Genomic DNA, 18,783 nt, shown 5'->3' with positions numbered 1-18,783 from the left:
AGATGGATAGATAGATAGATACATAGATAGATAGATACATAGATAGATAGATAGATAGATAGATGATAGATGATAGATGGATAGATAGATAGATAGATAGATACATAGATAGATACATAGATAGATAGATGATAGATAGATGATAGATGATAGATGGATAGATGATGGATGGATGGATGGATAGATAGATAGATAGGTAGATAGATAGACAGACAGACAGACAGACAGACAGACAGTAGATAAATAGATAAGTAGGTAGACTGGGGGCAGAGATGAGGAAGTGAGGATGCAGAGAAGTTGGCGGGCTCAGGTGAGGAGGGGACTTTTGTGTCAAGGGTGAAGGGCATCGTGGCGGTGGGGGTTGAACGTGGTGGACCCAGAGTCTCTGTGACCAGGCAGCTGAGGGCATGATCCCAGTGTCCACGCAGCCCTCTCCACCCAGGGACGCTGGTCATCCTCTGCCCCTCAGGTGACACCATCTACTCAACCCTCAGATCCTGCAGGTGCATCTTTCAAGCTGGAACCACCCACCTCTTGGTGACCACCCTGGAGGAACGGCCGGTGCCTCTCCTGGTCCCCTCCTGCCTGGCTGAGCCTCTCCAGGAAATCCAGGATACTCACTGAAGAGGGTGTGGACCCCGACCTACGGGGTGGGATAGGAAGCCCTCTCGTTTGTGTGTGGGGCCGAAAGAGCCAACACCAGGGTGGCATGTCATCCTGGAGCAGCACACCCCTTTACCCCTGGGATAGCAGGTTCTTCCTCGACTCAGAAATAGGTGGATTTCTGAAAATGTACGCAGTGACGCAGCAATGGGGGGCATGCGAGTACATGAGTCTGTGCATACGGTTCATCTGTATATATACATCTGGATATCCAATGTGTGTTTATACATGTGTGTGTACACACCTTAGTGTATATGGCTCTATCGTCCGTCAATCAACATGACATCAATCTATGTACCTATCTACTATCTAACATCTATCTATCTATCATCTATCTATCTGGTCTCGAACTCCTGACCTCAGACGATCTGCTCGCCTGGGCCTCCCAAAGTGCTAGGGTGACAGGCGTGAATAATTTTTTAAACAAAGCGAGCCCCCTTCCTCTGCCCAAAAAGACTGGCAAGATAAATAGATAAACAATGTGGGTCAAAGATGCTTTTGGTGGTTCTTCTACGGCTGGGATATCTGGGTGGACGTCTGTGTGTCCACGTAGGGAATAAGACTCATGGATATTTGCAGACAGCCAAGTCAGGCAGACATTTAAATAGCGACAGCATTTCCTCATGAGGAGTGCGTGCATGACTTCGGTGTCCACAAATCCGTTTCAATACTGTTTGCACGCTCCTTCCACAGCTGTTTCAATGCTGCTGGTTTTGGATCTGGTCGCAGTATCCCCAGTGTAAATGGGAAGCTTATCCAATTCCCCAATTTGACTCCATTTGCTTCTATCAAATCCCCCAATTTCACTCCATTTGCTTCAGTGCGTATTTTCTATACCAAATGTTGCACCTCCTGTGTGCCAAGCACACAGAGATATGGGGATGGGGCGGGGATGGGAGGCAGAAGGCTGATTTCTAGAGGCACAAACTGCCCATCAGAGGAACCAATGCCTACAGGCTAGGCTGGAGACCAGAAACTCAGAAAACAGAACCTGATGTTCTCAGAGGACCCCATCCAGGTCCCCAGGTGGCACCTGCCACCACACCTGGCTAAGTTTCCGGCTGAAAGTGAAGAAGATAACACTGCAATATTGTCTTGAAGTTGTGTGCAGGTACAGAAGCTTTTAAACTCACCCTTCTTGTTTTAAAAAATTCGAGACAGAAGGTTGCTGTGTCACCCGGGCTGGAGTGCATGGATGTGATCTTGGCTCACTGCAGCCTTGACTTCCTGGGCTCAAGTAATTCTCTGGCCTCCCAAAGTGCTGGAATCATAGGCATGAGCCACCGCACCTGGCTGAAACTCACTATTCTTTTTATTTATTTATTTATTTTTTTGAAAGGAGTCTCGCTCTGTCTCCCAGGCTGGAGTGCAGTGACGTGATCTCGGCTCCCTGCAACCTCCACCTCCTGGGTTCACGCCATTCTCCTGCCTCAGCCTCCCGAGTAGCTGGGATTACAGGCACCTGCCACCACACTCGACTAATTTTTTGCATTTTTAGTTGAGAGAGGATTTCATCATGTTGGCCAGGATGGCCTTGATCTCTTGACCTCGTGATCCAACCGCCTTGGCCTCCCAAAGTGCTGGGATGACAGGCGTGAACCACCACCCCTGGCTGAAACTCACTATTCTTTATACTTTTTATCTCTCTTAAATTTTCCAGTATACATCGAGATATACAAATCTGGCAATCTACATCTGCAAGAATAACTGATAAGCAAACGTCAGAAACCAAAAAGAGAGATTTTTCTTTTTCGTAGAACGATGTCTTTCTGTAAACTAAAGGGAAGTGAGCGAGTGACAGAGCATGGCCCCTGGAACACATCTCACGCTCTATGTGGAAGAGGAAAGAAAGGGAAAATGTGGGGAGAAAGCGAAAAAGGAAATAAGACTTTTCTCCCTGAGATGGTGAAAACCATTTCACCGTGAGGGAAATACACCCGTGTTAAATGTACCCGTCATGTGGAAATGACAGTGAAGAAAATACTTTGTTCCACCAGGTAGGTTTAGCCTGAAGTCTTTCAGATGCCGTCTTTGGACGTATATTGTGTGTGTGTGTGTGTGTGCTGTCTACATGCATACACGTATGTGACATATATATGTACATTTGTACATATACACTTATGTATGTATACATATACATGTACATATGTCACACACGTGTATGCATGTAGACACACATACATATACACACACGAACACATGCGTGTATTTGTGTTTTATATATGTCAAACACATGGATGCATGTAGACACGCATACATATACACATACGAACACATGCGTGTATTTGTGTTTTATATGTCAAACACATGTATGCATGTAGACACACATACATGTATACATACAAACACATGTATGTATTTGTGTTTGTAGACATACGCATACATGTACATATATACACACACACACACACATATATATATAGAGAGAGACAGTCTCGCTCTGTCACCAGGCTGGAGGGCAATGGCACGATTTCAGTTCACTGCAACCTCCACCTTCCGGGTTCAAGTGATTCTCCTGCCTCAGCCTCCCGAGTAGCTGGAATGACAAGCACCCACCACCACGCCTGGTTAATGTTTATATTTTTAGTAGAGACGGGGTTTCACCACGTTGGTCAGGCTGGTCTCGAACTCCTGACCTCCGCTGTGCACCTCAGCCTCCCAAAGTGCTGGGATGACAGGTGTGAGCCACTGAGCCCGACTTAGAACCTCTTCTTATCGTGAAGTGATACAAGCAGTTCTATCTCTCTGGAGCACCCCAACACCAATATAAACAAGGCAAATTGCTGAGAAAGCTTTCTGCTGCTTAGAGCTCAACCACTCCGAAAGCTCCTCTTGGTATATTGGAAACTACACATGGGAAGATTATGGGAGGTGTTCAGCCGTGTCCTGAACTAGGAGGCCTGGGGAGGGAGAGGGGAAAGGGCTAGGAGTCAAAAAGTACAAGTCAGAGGCTGGGAGCAGTGGCTCACACCTGTAATCCCAGCACTTTGGGAGGCCGAGGCGGGCAGATCACGAGGTCAGGAGATCGAGACCATCCTGCTTAACACGGTGAAACCCCGTCTCTACTAAAAATACAAAAAAAAAAAAAAAAAAAAAAAAAAAAAAAACTAGCCGGGTGTGGTGGCAGGTGCCTGTAGTCCCAGTTACTCGGGAGGCTGAGGCAGGAAACGGGCATGAACCGGGAGGTGGAGGTTGCAGTGAACCGAGATCGCGCCACTGCACTCCAGCCTGGGCGACAGAGCGAGACTCTGTCTCATAAAAAAAGTAGAAGTCAGAATGGGGAAGACAGGCTCAGGCACCTGCCTCTTCCACTACTGGTAAGGAGGCCTGAGGTGGCAGGACCTGCTCCAAGATACAGATTCTCACAAGAGCATGGCTGCCCAGGGGCCTGACGTCTTGTCCTTCATCCCCTCAAGCTGTGCAACGCTCCAGGTGTGTGCACCAAGTGTGCTGTGGGAGGGCAGCTTCCCCCGGGGATCCTGCCTTGTAACTGCCTGTGGTCAAGCCCGAAGGGTGATATTCAGGCTGCTGACCTGGGTTTGGAATTCCTGTCTCATTCCCAGCTTGCTGCGTAACCAGGAATGTGACCTGGGGGAGGCCCACTTCTGCAGAGGGAGTGACCACAGGGCCTATCGCGGGCTCTGAGGAGAGAAGAAATGGGGCCAACTCGTCCTGGGCGATGTGCAGAAGACAGTCAGGGTTAGGTCCCAGTGTTTAGCAGCCAGCAGAAGATTGTCTGTGGTAGATCCTCTAGGTGCAGGAGTTTGAGGTTGGACCCACTAGCCCTGGCACTGACAGTCAGGTCCTTCTAGGTGCTCAACAAATGGCCCGTCTTCCGCAGTAAATCAGTAGGACCTGCCCAGTCAATAGCCCACCACCCAGGCCACCTGCAATGGTCATCAGTGAACCCTCAGCTTCAACAGACCACCCCCAGGCCACCTGCAATGGTCATCAGTGAGCCCCCGGGGTCAACAAACCATCTCCAAGGCCACCGGCAGTGGTGGTCAGTGAGTCCTCAGGTTGAACAGATCACCCCCAGCCACCTGCAATGGTCATCAGTGAACCCTCAGCTTCAACAGACCACCCCCAGGCCACCTGCAATGGTCATCAGTGAGCCCCCGGGTCAACAAACCATCTCCAAGGCCACCAGCAATGGTGGTCAGTGAGTCCCCAGGTCAACAGATCACCTCCCAGGTCATTTGCAATGATCGTCAGTGAGTCCCCAGGGTCAACAGACCACTTTCCAGGCCACCTGCAATGGTCACCAGTGAGTCCCTGGGGTCAACAGACCATCTCAAGGCCACCAGCAATGCCTGTCAGGGAGCGCCCAGGTTTAACACTCCACCTTCCAGGCCACCTGCAATGACCATCAGCGAGTCCCTAGGGTCAACAGATCACCTCCCAGGCCACCTGCAATGGCTGTCAGTGAGCCCCCAGGGTCAACAGATCACCTCCCAGGCCACTTGCAATGGCCATCAATGAGACCCAGGGTCAACAAACCATCTCCAAGGCCACCGGCAATGGTGGTCAGTGAGTCCCCAGGTCAACAGACCACCTCCCAGGTCATTTGCAATGATCATCAGTGAGTCCCCAGGGTCAACAGACCACTTTCCAGGCCACCTGCAATGGTCACCAGTGAGCCCCCAGGGTCAACAGACCATCTCCAAGACCACCAGCAATGCCCGTCAGTGAGCGCCCAGGTTCAACACTCCACCTCCCAGGCCACCTGCAATGACCATCAGCGAGTCCCTAGGGTCAACAGACCACTTCCCAAGTCACCTGCAATGGCCATCAGTGAGACCCGGGGTCAATAAACCATCTACAAGGCCACCGGCAATGGTGGTCAGTGAGTCCCCAGGTCAACAGACCACCTCCCAGGTCATTTGCAATGGTCACCACTGAGTCCCCAGGGTCAACAGACTATCTCCCAGGCCACCTGCAATGGCCATCAATGAGTGCCCAGGTTCAACACTCCACCTCCCAGGCCACCTGCAATGACCATCAGCAAGTCCCTAGGGTCAACAGACCACCTTCCAGGCCTGTAATGGTCATCAATGAGTACCCAGGGTCAACAGACCACCTCCCAAGTCACCTGCAATGGTCACCACTGAGTCCCCAGGGTCAACAGACCATCTCCCAGGCCACCAGCAATGGCCATCAGTGAGCCCCTAGGGTGAACAGACCACCTCCCAGGCCTCCTGCAATGGCCATCATTGAGCCCCTGGGGTCAACAGGTCACCTCCAAGGTCACCAGCAATGGTGGTCAGTGGGTCCCCCAACTCAGCAGGCCACCTGTGATGATGGTCAGTGAATCCCTGGGGACAACAGAACACCTCCCAGGCCACTTGTGATAACAGTTAGTGGGCCACACCAGGTCCTTAGCAGACCATGGCCCAGGCCTCACTGTCCTGGCCTTTCACGGAGCTAGTGTGTCCATGGTGTCTCTCTCATACACACACAAAACACACAACATAAAACATGTATGTGTGCACACACACACACACACACACACCATCCCTTATTCAATGCTCATGTTCATTATACAACTTATATGAGAAGAAAATTTGTATTTGTTCCTGAAAACAGAACACTTTGAGACTGTGTTTTAGAGGTATGCCTGCAGAACTTGCTGTTGACATAAATCCAGCAGCATCTGCCCAGCTGGTGGGGAATGCTGGACACAGGACCTTGAGCCTCAAGGCATGGAAGATCAGCACGCCATCAATAAAGATCTCTGGGACCAGGGGGTGGAGGACTACGCACTCTGCCAATCAATTCAATTAAGCTACTGAAGCTTCCCTGGTCAGTAATTAATCAGATCGCTGCCCAGGCCTGGGGATCCCATCATCACCGCTGTTTGATTTCATTCTCTGTAGACGTGCTTGGAATGGAAAGTCAGTTGAGGTACAAAACAGCTCTGTAAATCCTCAATGCTGAGAAGTCCTGGCCCAAGCAGCCACCCCGTGCAGGAAATTCTTTCCGCTCCATGCACAAAACATTCCCAATCTCCCAACAGTTGGGCTGGCTCGATGATTTTACAGCTCTGGTTTGTGCTTTCTCCCTCCCTCCCTGAGCTTGTAATGATGGTTCACGCTTTATTTCTCCCTGTGCTATACCGAGAGTCCCAGCCGGAAATTATGTGCTCGATCAAAAGATTAAAACATAGATCAGAATGCTCAGTCCCTTGATTGAGAGGCTGATGACCTCAGATCTTGCCTCCTTTGTGGGTGAAGAGGGCTCCCTGTGATGAGGGGAGATTTCAGGGGCCACTGTCTTTTTGTGTGTTGCTGTAACAAAATACTATAGACGGGGTGACTTTTGAACACCAGATGTTTATTGCTCACATTTCTGGAAGCCTGGATGTCCAACATCAAGACACAGAAGGTTCAGTGTCTGGTAAGGACCCAGTTCCTGGTTCATAGATGGCGCCTTCTTGCGGTGTCCTTGCACGGTAGAAGGAACAAAAGGAGCTCTCTGGGGTCCCTTTGATAAGAGCACTTATCCCATCCATAGAACCTCCATTCTCTTGACCTCATCACTTTCCAAAGCTTCCACCTCTTAATACTATCACCTTGAGTATTAGGTTTCCTCATATGAACTTTGGGGACACAGACACGTTCAGATCATAGCACCAAGGTTCAAACAAAAATACGTACCCGATTATTCATAGCAGCATTCTTCCCAATCACCAACCGGTAAATACAACCCAAATGTTCATCCAGAGGTGAACGGAGAAACAAAATGCCGTTTATCCATACGGTGGAATATGACACAGCCATCAAATGCAATGAAATCCGGACACACGCTACCACGTGAGTATATCTTGAGAACATTATGTTCAGTAAATGAAGTCAGATATAAATAAGCCACACCTTGTGTTCTTCCATTCATGTGAAATGTCCAGAAGGAACGAATCCCTAGAGACAGGAAGTAAATTAGGGGTTTCTATGGGCTGGGAAAAGGAGGAATGAGGAGTGAGTGCTTAATAGGTCCAAGGTCTCCATTTACGGTGATGAGAATGTTCTGGAAGGAGATGGAGGTAATGGCTATATAGCATGGGGAATGTTCTGAATGTCACTAGCGGTAAATGATATGTTATATGTATTTTGCCATAATTAAAATGTAAAGAAGCCTGGGTGTGGTGGCTCACACCTGTAATCCCAGTACTTTGGGAGGTGGAAGTCAGTGGATCAGCTGAGGTCAGGAGTTTGAGACCAGCCAGGCCAACATGGTGAAATCCCATCTCTGCTGAAATACAAAATGAGCCTGGTGTGGTTGTGGGTGCCTGTAATCCCAGCTACTTGGGAGCCTGAGGCAGGAGAATCACATGAACCCAGGAGGCAGAGGTTGCAGTGAGCCCAGATTGCATCATTGGACTCCAGCCTGGACAACAGAGCAAGACTCCATCTCAAAAAAAAACAAAAGGAAAGACAATTTTAATTCCCAGCTCACAGTGCCTGAGATAAGGTATAGGACAGAACAGGGTCACCATAAGCAAGGCTTGCTCTTTGTGAGGGAAGCCTGAGAGAAATTTCACTTGCTATGTATTGCTTAAGATGCTGTTTTGGTATCAAACGCTGTGCATTACAGTGCATAAGGTATCTTTTGCAGCTTTCCTGAAGCTTCCATTTGGAAAATCATGCTTAACCCTACACCTGGTCTTCTCGGCAAGTCAACTCAAAGGGACACGCCGGTACACATCACCTCCTAGTGGCAATGGAGACTAATTGCAGGAATACACCTACATTCAGATACCTCCTAGTGGCAATGGAGACTAATTGCAGGAATACACCTACATTCAGATCCTCATTCAAGACTGCCCTGCCAACCCGGAACCCAGCCCTGAAAAATCAGAATGAGCATCTTTGAAGTGGGAGTGGGATGGGAGGTGATTAGAAGAGGAGAGGCTTTTTTTTTTTTTTTTTGAGATGGAGTTTTTTCCTTTTTGTTGCCCAGGCTGAAGTGCAATGGCACAATCTCAGCTCACTGCAACCTCCACCTCCCAGGTTCAAGCGATTCTCCTGCCTCAGCCTCCCAAGTAGCTGGGATTACAGGCACGAGCCACCACGCCCGGTTAATTTTTTATAGTTAGTAAAGATGGGGATTCACCATGTTGGCCAGGTTGGTCTCAAACTCCCGACCTCAGGTGATCCACCTGCCTCAGCTTCCCAAAGTGCTGGGATGACAGGCGTGAGCCACCGCCCCCGGCCGAGGAGAGGCATTTCTAAACTTGAGGCATTGTTTTAAACTTGAAAACAAACATTTAGAAAATAATTGCCCAGTGGATCAATTATGGGTGGATCAATTATTATTAAATCTATCCATTTAAAACACACCTGATGCCTAAAGAAGACCCAAGTTCCTTTATCGGGTAGAATCCAAAGTTTGCTTCCATTGCAAGGAAAAGAAAATAACTACATCCAGTCAAATCGAAGAAGTTTCACCCCAAGTAATAACGTGCTCTCATCAGGTATGCATGCCACGAATCCAGGCTCTTAACCTTGTGCTATACTTTGGGAAAAGAATGAGATAAACTTATTCTTTTTTCAGCCAAATACCAAGAAAGAATGAAGATCTCGGGAATTTCAATGAGACTAAGTTGCCTAGCTAGCTGTTTTTATTTAAATGAGGATAATGATGACTATGATTATGCTTTCAGAACTAGAATAAAGCTCTTATCTTATGAAAACAGATATTTTCAGAATTTTTCAGTCACTTTCTTTTTATAATCCCTTCCTCACTTTTCTTCTTTTGCTTTCAGTAAACAAACAGAGCAGAAAACATAAACCCCTTCATTAAAAGTCTGTGCAAAAAGATGCAAACTTTCTAAAAATGTCTTTCACTTCACCTATTCCACAGAAACTATTGTGATTCACTTTGAAAAAAACCTGCAGCTCATTTTTGAACCAGGCTCTTACTAGCATGGATTAAGTAAAAGTCTGAACATACATTTTATTTTGTAAAAGAAATGCTCACATTCAGTTAAAAGTATTGGATCTCACTTATATAAAGAATCTACAAAAATGAAAGGAGAATGAAAGGAAGGCAGAAAGAAGGGAATAAAAAAGAAAGGAGGGCAGTCAGGGAGGGAGGCAGGCAGGAAGGAAGGAAGGAAGGAAGGGAGGTAGGGAGGGAGGGAGGAAAGAAGGTAGGAAGGAAGGAGGGAGGGAGCAAGGGAGGGAGGAAAGGAGGGAAAGAAAGAAGGAAAGAAAAAATGAAAAATGAAGAAAGAGAATGAAGGAAAGAAGGAAAGAAAAAGAAAGAAAAAAGAGAAAAAAAGAAAGACAGAAAATATGTAGAAATAGAAAAAATAGTGGTTGTTAAAGATGATGTAGAATAAGTCTAGAAATCAAATGCAAAATATAAGAACTACAATATATTTTATACTTAGGATTTTTTTAGGAGAGTAGATTTAAGGTACTGTTATTGCAAAAAAAGACAAATATGTGAGATGATAGATGTGTTCATTTTCTTAACAATTATAATCATTTCACTATGTCACTATATCAAAAAATCACGTTGCACATCTTAAATACATACAAAAGAAATTCATTTTAAAAAAGAAACCAACTCAAACAATGAATCCGGGGATGCTATAATTTATATCAGAAGAGTGCTTTGGAATTGACAAAGTATGCTGCATGCTTTACCTCGTCGGAACCCTTCAATAAATACGGAGAAACCATCATTCATTCTCATTTTACAGAGGAGAGGTGGAGGGTTAAAGAGAGCCAAGTCTCTACCCAAGGTCGCATAACCTGCTCAAGACAATAGGTTATTCAGGAAAAGCAGAGAGTGCTGCGGTTGACATGAATTATTCGTGTGGGCATGTTTATGTGTTCAGTGAACCCAGAGGGGAATGACCATTATGCCTCTTGGCCCAAGTTGCCAGCATTAAAGAAGCCATCTGCACTCCAACCTCATATGATTTGTGTCTCCCAAGTTTTGTGTTGGAAACTTCTCTCTCAAATTAATCCGTTGTAGTACTTGGAGTGGCATCATTAGGAAAGAACTAGAATTAGGTAAGATCAACATGGAGAGAGCTGGTGGCATTATAAGGCCTCCACTATGTTGTAATGTAGCAAGAGGGTCCTCATCAGATGCAGACACCACGGCTTTTGGACTTGCCAGCATCCAGGACACTACAAAATAAACTTCTTTTGTGAATTACCCAGACGGTGTTATTCTGTTGTAGCTACAGCAAACGGATTAAGACATCTGCCGGGCTGGGCGCGGTGGCTCACGTCTGTAATCCCAGCACGTTGGGTGGCCGAGGTCAGGAGTTCGAGACCAGCCTGGCCAACATCATGAAATCCCATCTCTATTAAAAATACAAAAAACCAGCCAGGCGTGGTGGCAGTGCCTGTAATTCCAGCTACTCGGGAGGCGGAGACAGGAGAATCCCTTGAACCTGGAAAGCGGAGGTTGCGGTGAGCTGAGATTGTGCCACTGCACTCCAGCCTGGGTGACAGAGCAAGACTCCGTCTCAAAAAAAAAAAAAAAAAAGACATCTCCTGAACTCAGCCTGACCACTGGTCTTCTGCAAAGCAATTCCGTTCACTTCAGAACCCACCATCAGCGGCCTCCCAGAGAACATTCACCAAGGCCATGTTTCTTTCTCAGAAAGCTCTCCCCTGTAAAGCGTATTCTGCCTCTGGCAGTTAGTTAGACTTCACAGGCGTGTATGCAGTGACCTTTCTCCACTGTTGACAATCTTTCCCATGTCCAGTGGGTCTGGAGAGAAGGGGCATTTCACACCCACCCTGGAATGCTGCCAGGCCAGGCCTGAATCTTCTCCGTCCCACTGGGCACTGAATCGGCGCTTGATAATACACAAACACAGGTGCATGGAAGAACTCGAGAGCTTGAGTTCAAATTCTCAGTGCCTCCCTCCGTTTCCTGATGGATAAGCAACGGTGCCTCTAGATGGTCAAAGAGAAGCTTCTACCAGAACCAGTTCCATCACTGGCATGAGTAGCCACTCACTCAACATCCACGGAGAGCATCAGTACCGTTGTGAAAAGAATACTAGAAGCCTATGGGGACGTGATGCGGAACGCACTCAGATCTTTTGAGATTTTGACCCGCTGCCATGCTGGAGGATTACAATGTAAGGTGCCCCGCAGTAGAGGACCTCTTCTGTTGTAACTTTGCTTCTTTAGTGCTTATTCCATGATGAGAGCAGGTACAGCCCTGCTCAGGCCCAGCAACGGCAGGATATCAGCAGTCCAGGCTTCCTCTGTCTCACAGAACACCAGTAAATGGACATGGACTGTCCTAGGTACAAAAATGTGCCGAATTGGTCCAATGGACAGAAACTCTAGTCACTCAACTTTGCTTTGCTTTTTCCTTCCTTCCTCCCTTTGTTTCTCTTTTTTTTCTTTTTCTCTTTTTTTCTCTTCCTTTCTTTCCTTTCTTTTCTTCTTTTCTTTCTCTTTTTCTTCCCCTTCCTTCCTTCCTCCCTTCCTCCCTTTCTCTTTCTCTTACTTTCTTTCTTTCTCTCTTTCTTTCTTTCTTTCTTTCTTTCTTTCTTTCTTTCTTTCTTTCTTTCTTTCTTTCTTTCTTTCTCTTTTTCTCTTTCTTCCTCCCTTCCTCCCTCCCTCCCTCCTTCCCTCCCTTTCTTCCTCCCTTCCTTCCTTCCTTCTTCCTTTCTCTTCTTTCCTTTTATTTTTGTGAGACAGGATTTCACTCCGTCACCCAGGCTGTGGTGCAGTGGTCCAATGATGGCTCACTGTAGCCTCAGATTCCTGGGTTTCAGCGATCCTACTGCCTCAGCATCCCACGTAGCTGGGAACCACACACATGCCACCACACCTGGCTAACGTTTTAAATTGTTGGTAGAGGCAAGGTCTCACTGTGTTTCCCAGGCTGGTAGTCACTCCACTTTTAATGATGGATTTACATGTTTCTGGTCAACAAACCACCTTGTATTAGTTTTCTAGAGCTGGTGTAATATATTTCTACAAACTTGTGACTTACAACAACAGAAAATTTATTGTCTCAAAGTTCTGGGGACCAGAAGTCCAAGATGAACGTTTCATCAGGGTCCGACTCCTTTTGAAACCCATAGGGAAGGATTCTCCTTTGCCACTTGCTGTTTTCCAGTGGTCTCCAGTGTAGCGGGTGTTCCTTGGCTAGTGGATCTATCACTCCTATCTCAGCCTTTCCTGTCCTCACACGGTTGTTTTCCCTTGTGTCTCTGTGACTAAATTTCTTTCCTTCTTTCTTCTTCTTCTCCTTCTTCTCCGCCTCCTCCCCACCCTTCTTCCTCTCCCTCCTCTTCCTCTCCCTCCTCCTCCTTCTCCTCTCCCTCCTCTTCTCTTCCTCTCCCCTTCCTATCCCTCCTCCTCCTTCTTCCTCCTCCTTTCCCTCTTCCTTCTTCTTCCTCCCGTCCTCCCCCTCGTATTTCTCTCCTTCCTCCTCCTCCCCCTCATCTTCCTCTGTCCTCCTCCTCCCCTTCCTCTTCCTCCCCCTCTTCCTCTCTTCCTTAATCTTCTTCTTCCTCCTCCTCCTCCCCCTCCTCTTCCCGTTCTTCCTCCTCCTCCTTCCTCCTCCTCTTTCCTCCTCCTCCTCTTTCCTCCTCCTCCTCCTCCTTCTCCCCCTCCCCCTTCTGCTGCTGCTGCTGCTTCTTCTTCTTCTTCTTCTTCTTCTTCTTCTTCTTCTTCTTCTTCTTCTTCTTCTTCTTCTTCTTCTTCTTTTTCTTCATTATTCTTTCCTCTTCTTCTTCCTTTCTTCTGTTTTATTTTTAGCAGCATACACATTTTTCTTAATAAACATCTCTCTTCTTATAGGGACATCGGTCTTTGGACTTAGGTCCTGTCCCACTCTAGTATGATCTCATCTTAACTAACTACATCTCCAAAAATCCCATTTCCAAACAAGGCCACTTTTGGAGATATTGGGGGTTTAGGACTTTAACATATATTTTGGCGAGATGTAATGCAACCCATAACACACCCCAAAACTAGGCGCCCTGCTTTAATGGGGTCAGCTATGACCACCTCATCTTCTTAATTAGGGCGGCCTGGCTTGGATGATGTCATTCTGAGCCTCCTCTCCAGGAGGATCACCTGCCATGTTGGACCCAGGAGAGTTGCTGAAAGGTGGCTGAGCAGTAAGGGATTCACCTTGGCCAAAAGAAGGTCTTGACTTTGTTCTGGTTTCTGGGAGTTGACCTCTGAGTTCTTGGAATATCCTGCCTGATAAGAGTGAAATAATTCACCAGTGTTTGTCTTTGTTGTCCTGGGTCTCCAGAGAGTCTATGCTAATAATGTGACTTAGGTCGGGGGCTTGGGCCACCTTGACCTCTGGAGGGAATGGAGGCTGAGATCAGCCTTGTGGGTGGTCAGCTGTGTCTATATGACCGACCCCCAATGAAAACCCTGGACCCAGCTCAGATCACCTCTCCTACTTGACAATGCTCCGTGTGTGTTGCCACATATCATTGCTGGAAACATTGAGGACTGTGTGATTCTACAGAAAAAGAACACTTGGAAGCTCACACCTGATTCCCCCAGGACTTAACCCATGCACCTGGACGCTCACACCTGGCTTCCACAAGACTTACCCTATGCACCTGGATGCTCACACCCGGCTTCCACAAGACTTACCCTATGCACCTGGACGCTCACACCCGGCTTCCACAAGACTTACCCTACGCACCTGGACGCTCACACCCGGCTTCCACAAGACTTACCCTATGCACCTGGACGCTCACATCCGGCTTCCACAACACTTACCCTACGTACCTGGACGCTCACACCTGGCTTCCACAAGACTTACCCTACGCACCTGGAAGCTCACACCTGGCTTCCACCAGACTTACCCTACGTACCTGGAAGCTCACACCCAGCTTCCACAAGACTTACCCTATGCACCTGGACGCTCACACCTGGTCTCCCCAGGACTCGCCCCATGCTCCTAGAAGCACACACCTGGCTTCCACCAGACTTACCCTGTGCACCTGGATGCTCACACCTGGTCTCTTCAGAACTTGCACCATGTACCTGGAATCTCACAGCTGGTCCCCCCAGGACTAGTCCCATACACCTGAAAGTTCACACCTGTCCCCCCAAGACTTACCCTATGTACCTGGAAGATCATCACACCCGGTCCCCAGGACTTCCCCACAAACCCAGAAGCTCACACCTGACCTCTTCGGAACTTGCGCCATGCACCTGCAAGCACATACCTGGTCTCCCTGGCACTCACCCCATGCACTAAAGCCACACACCTGGTCTCCCAGGACTTGCCTCATGCACCTGGAAGCTCATACCTGTTCCCCCCAGGACCTACGTTATGGACCCTTTACCTTTGCAAATTTTTATCTGTATCCTTTCACTGCAATATCCCATAACTGTGAAGGTAACACTTTTGCTGGGTTCTACTGGTCCTTCTCATGAGTTGTGAAGGTGGAGAGGATCTTAAAGGTCCCTGAAACCTACAGCTTTCAATACGAACGGAAGTTCTGCAGACTTAGACTTCCTTCTTTTTTTTTTTTTTTTCTGTGCTGTTTCCTTCATTTTTGGAAGCTTGCCTTTCAGATGTACACCTTCTACTCTGGAGACGGGGGACACCTCAAGTCCCATTGCACTGAGTAACTTGTGCCACGATCTTTTCTCCTGGCTAGAGAGACCAGGGATCCCAAGGCAGAGGAAGCAGCAGGAAAATTAGGCAGGAAGATGTCAAAGGAAAGAGAAGAGGGCCGGGTGTGGTGACTCAAGCACTTTAGGAGGCTGAGGCGGGCAGATCACGAGATCAGGAGTTCGAGACCAGCCTGGCCAACATGGGGAAACCCTAACTCTACTAAAATACAAAAATTAGCCAGGCACGGTGGTGCACACCTGTAATCCCAGCTACTCGGGAGGCTGAGGCAGGAGAATCGCTTGAACCCAGGAGGCAGAGGTTGCAGTGAGCTGAGATCGCACCACTGCACTCCAGCCTAGGGGACAGAGTGAGACTCCATCAAAGCAAAAGAAAGAAAAGAAAGAGAAGGGGCCCAGGAATGACTTGCTGGAGAATTTGGCTCAGGGGTGGTCCCTGTTCCGCTCATTTCTGTCTCAACAAAGGAGATGAAAGCTACACTTAGAAGCCTGTCTCTTATACACATCTAGATGTGTATAAGAGACAGGTCCCTGTTCCGCTCATTTCTGTCTCAACAAAGGAGATGAAAGCTACACTTAGAAGCTTCCCTAGGTCACAAAAGCATCCATGTTGTTAGTTAGCAATGGGGACTATGTTCATGGCGTTTCAAGACAGGGATAAAGTCCTTCTGTGGCGAAAGTCACGAGGGAGATGAACTATAGAATCAGGACAAAATAAAAGGAAGATGGTGAATTATTACAAATTAAAAAACTTTGATGAGAAAAATCAGCCTTCTAAAGTGTGTGGAGTTTCTTTCAATTTTTATTTAAAGAAACCAACCACAGAAAGTCATTTCTAAGACTGAGGAAAATGTGAACACATACTGATGGTAGATAATATCAAAAGTATTATTGGGCTGGGTACAGTGGCTCACATCTGTAATCCCAGCACTTTGGGAGGCCAAGGTGGGAGAATCACAAGGTCAAGAGTTCGAGACCAGCCTGGCCAACATGGTGAAACTCAGTGTCTACTAAAAATACAAAAAATCAGCCGGGCGTAGTGGTAGGCACCTGTAATCCCAGATACTTGGGAGGCTGAGGCAGGATAATCACTTGAACCCGGGAGGTGGAGGTTGCAGTGAGCCAAGATAGCGCCACTGCACTCCAGCCTGGGCGACAGAGTGAGACTCTGGTGAAGAACAAAAAGGCCTTATCAGACCAAAAAAAATAAATAAATAAAAAATAAAAAAAAATTTGTAGAATTGAAAGGTAGAATGATAATGATGCTTAAGATTTTCTTTCAAATACCCTGGCCAAAAAAGTTATGATGGAAAAATAAAACACATTGACAAATGTTTGTAATCACTAAAACCTGAATGATAGATGCCTTAGGGTTCCTTAAACTATTTTTTAAGGAAATAGAATTCGAGATCTCAGTACACAATCTCCATCTGAAAGCAAAAAAACGCTTCTCCATTTTTAGAAACCAGTTTGTAGATAAGTATGCATGCTGTTAGCTTATATGCTTTAATGCTCTTTAATACGGTTTTACATTATACCACTGGAAGAACTGTATTTCATCACTTAGAAAATATCTACTCTAATCTGTAAAAGCAGAATAAATTGTTTCACCACAGAGACACACACACACACAGAACCCTCAGTGAATCAGACAGCCCAATCATCTATGTAAATATGAGCTGAGTGATGGAGGCATCGGGCTTCATTTAATTATTTCACAAAACGTGTCATGCATTTCCCATTCCATATACTTTATCATCTTCTGTGGAACAGCTGCAGCCCACTCTGCCATACTTGGAAATTGTTTCCATCAATAACACAGGCACCGTTGTGGGCTTAGAGATTACACTATAAAACATGATGTTTTTCACCAGGCTTATCACTACACCAGCTTACATTTCGGAATAACTTCTATTGATTCTCAAGGATTTCCAGCGGATACATACTTGGTAGTTACCCAAATGTGTTGCGTGACTGAAATCCTTTTTTTTTGGAGATGGAGTTTCACTCTTGTTGCCCAGGCTAGAGTGCAGTGGTACAATCTCAGCTTACTGCAACCTCCGCCTCCCAGATTCAAGCGATTCTCCTGCCTCAGCCTCCCAAGTAGCTGGCATTACAGGCATGAGCCACCACACCCGGCTAATATTTTGTATTTGGTAGAGACAGGGTTTTACCATGTTAGTCATGCTGTTCTCAAACTCCTGACCTCAGGTGATCGACCCGCTTCAGCCTCCCAAAGTGCTAGGATTACAGGCATGAGTCGCCACGTCCGGCGGCGTGACTGAAATCTTTACATGAGTTTATAGAACGAGCGTTACACACAGTGGCAGGTTACAGTTGTTAATACACAGCCATGGACGGATTTCACTGAGCTTTCCACCTTAGCTCACATTTCAATCAAAGGTGGCTTTTAACATTTTTCCGCTTGTCATGAAAAAACTCCACTGCCTGTCACCAATGACGTGATTATTAAGAATCCTTGTTGAGTGGACAATGAGTCACTATGCCAGGCAGACAGAAAGGTATGCTGCCAACCCTGTTCACTAAACGACAACCTCCTGCGCCAAGGTTTTATATACAAAATCATTGACAGCATCAGAGTGCTGGTAAAGACCTCAAGATAGTATTCGAGGGCTCAGCCTTGGCAAGTCTGTGTATATTCATTAAAAGCAGTTGCTTGAGCATAGTATTCAGAAAGACTCACTGATGATTTCAAGCTCGTGTGCCGTTGAATGAAGGTACACTTCCTTGTTATCTAGTTTGACTTCCCTGTTATCTAGTTTCTGGCCAAATTCCCTCTGTGGCCAGAACATTGTCTTTGTCTAAGGTGGATCACATCCTTTCTCTCCTTTAAAGAATGCTTCGAGGTCCTAACTCACTCTCTTTACCAAGCTACGTAAGTTGCCACACATCTTCTTCCTTAAAATGGTAACTTATTCTGCACAGCAAAATAAAGAATCAGCAGAGTAAACACACAACCCACAGAATGGGAGAAAAAATTTCCAAACTATGAAATTTTTGTCCGACAAAGGACTAACATCCAGAATCTACAGGGAACTCAAACGAATCAGCAAGAAAAAAAGACAAACAATCCCATCAAAACATGGGCAAAGGGCATGAATAGACAATTCTCGAAAGAAGATATATGAATGTCCAATGAGCATGTGAAAAAATGTTCAACATCACTAATGATCAGGGAAATGAAAATTAAAACCACACTGAAATACCATCTTCCTCCTGCAAGAATGGCCATAATTGAAACACGAAAGAATAACAGATGTTGGTTTGGATGTGGTGAAAAGGGAACACTTTTACACTGCTGGTGGGAATGTAAACTAGTTCAACCACTATAGAAACCACTGTGGAGATTCCTTAAAGAACTAATACTAGAACTACCATTTGATCCAGGCATGGAGATTCCTTGAAGGACTAATAATAGAACTACCATTTGATCCAGGTGTGGAGACTCCTTAAAGAACTAATAATAGAACTACCATTTGATCCAGGTATGGAGACT

The sequence above is a fragment of the Mandrillus leucophaeus genome, unplaced genomic scaffold (assembly GCF_000951045.1).
Source record: "Mandrillus leucophaeus isolate KB7577 unplaced genomic scaffold, Mleu.le_1.0 Scaffold1019, whole genome shotgun sequence".
Classification (NCBI taxonomy): domain Eukaryota; kingdom Metazoa; phylum Chordata; class Mammalia; order Primates; family Cercopithecidae; genus Mandrillus; species Mandrillus leucophaeus.
The sequence above is the reverse complement of the archived record's forward strand: the minus strand, read 5'-3'. Positions refer to the sequence as shown.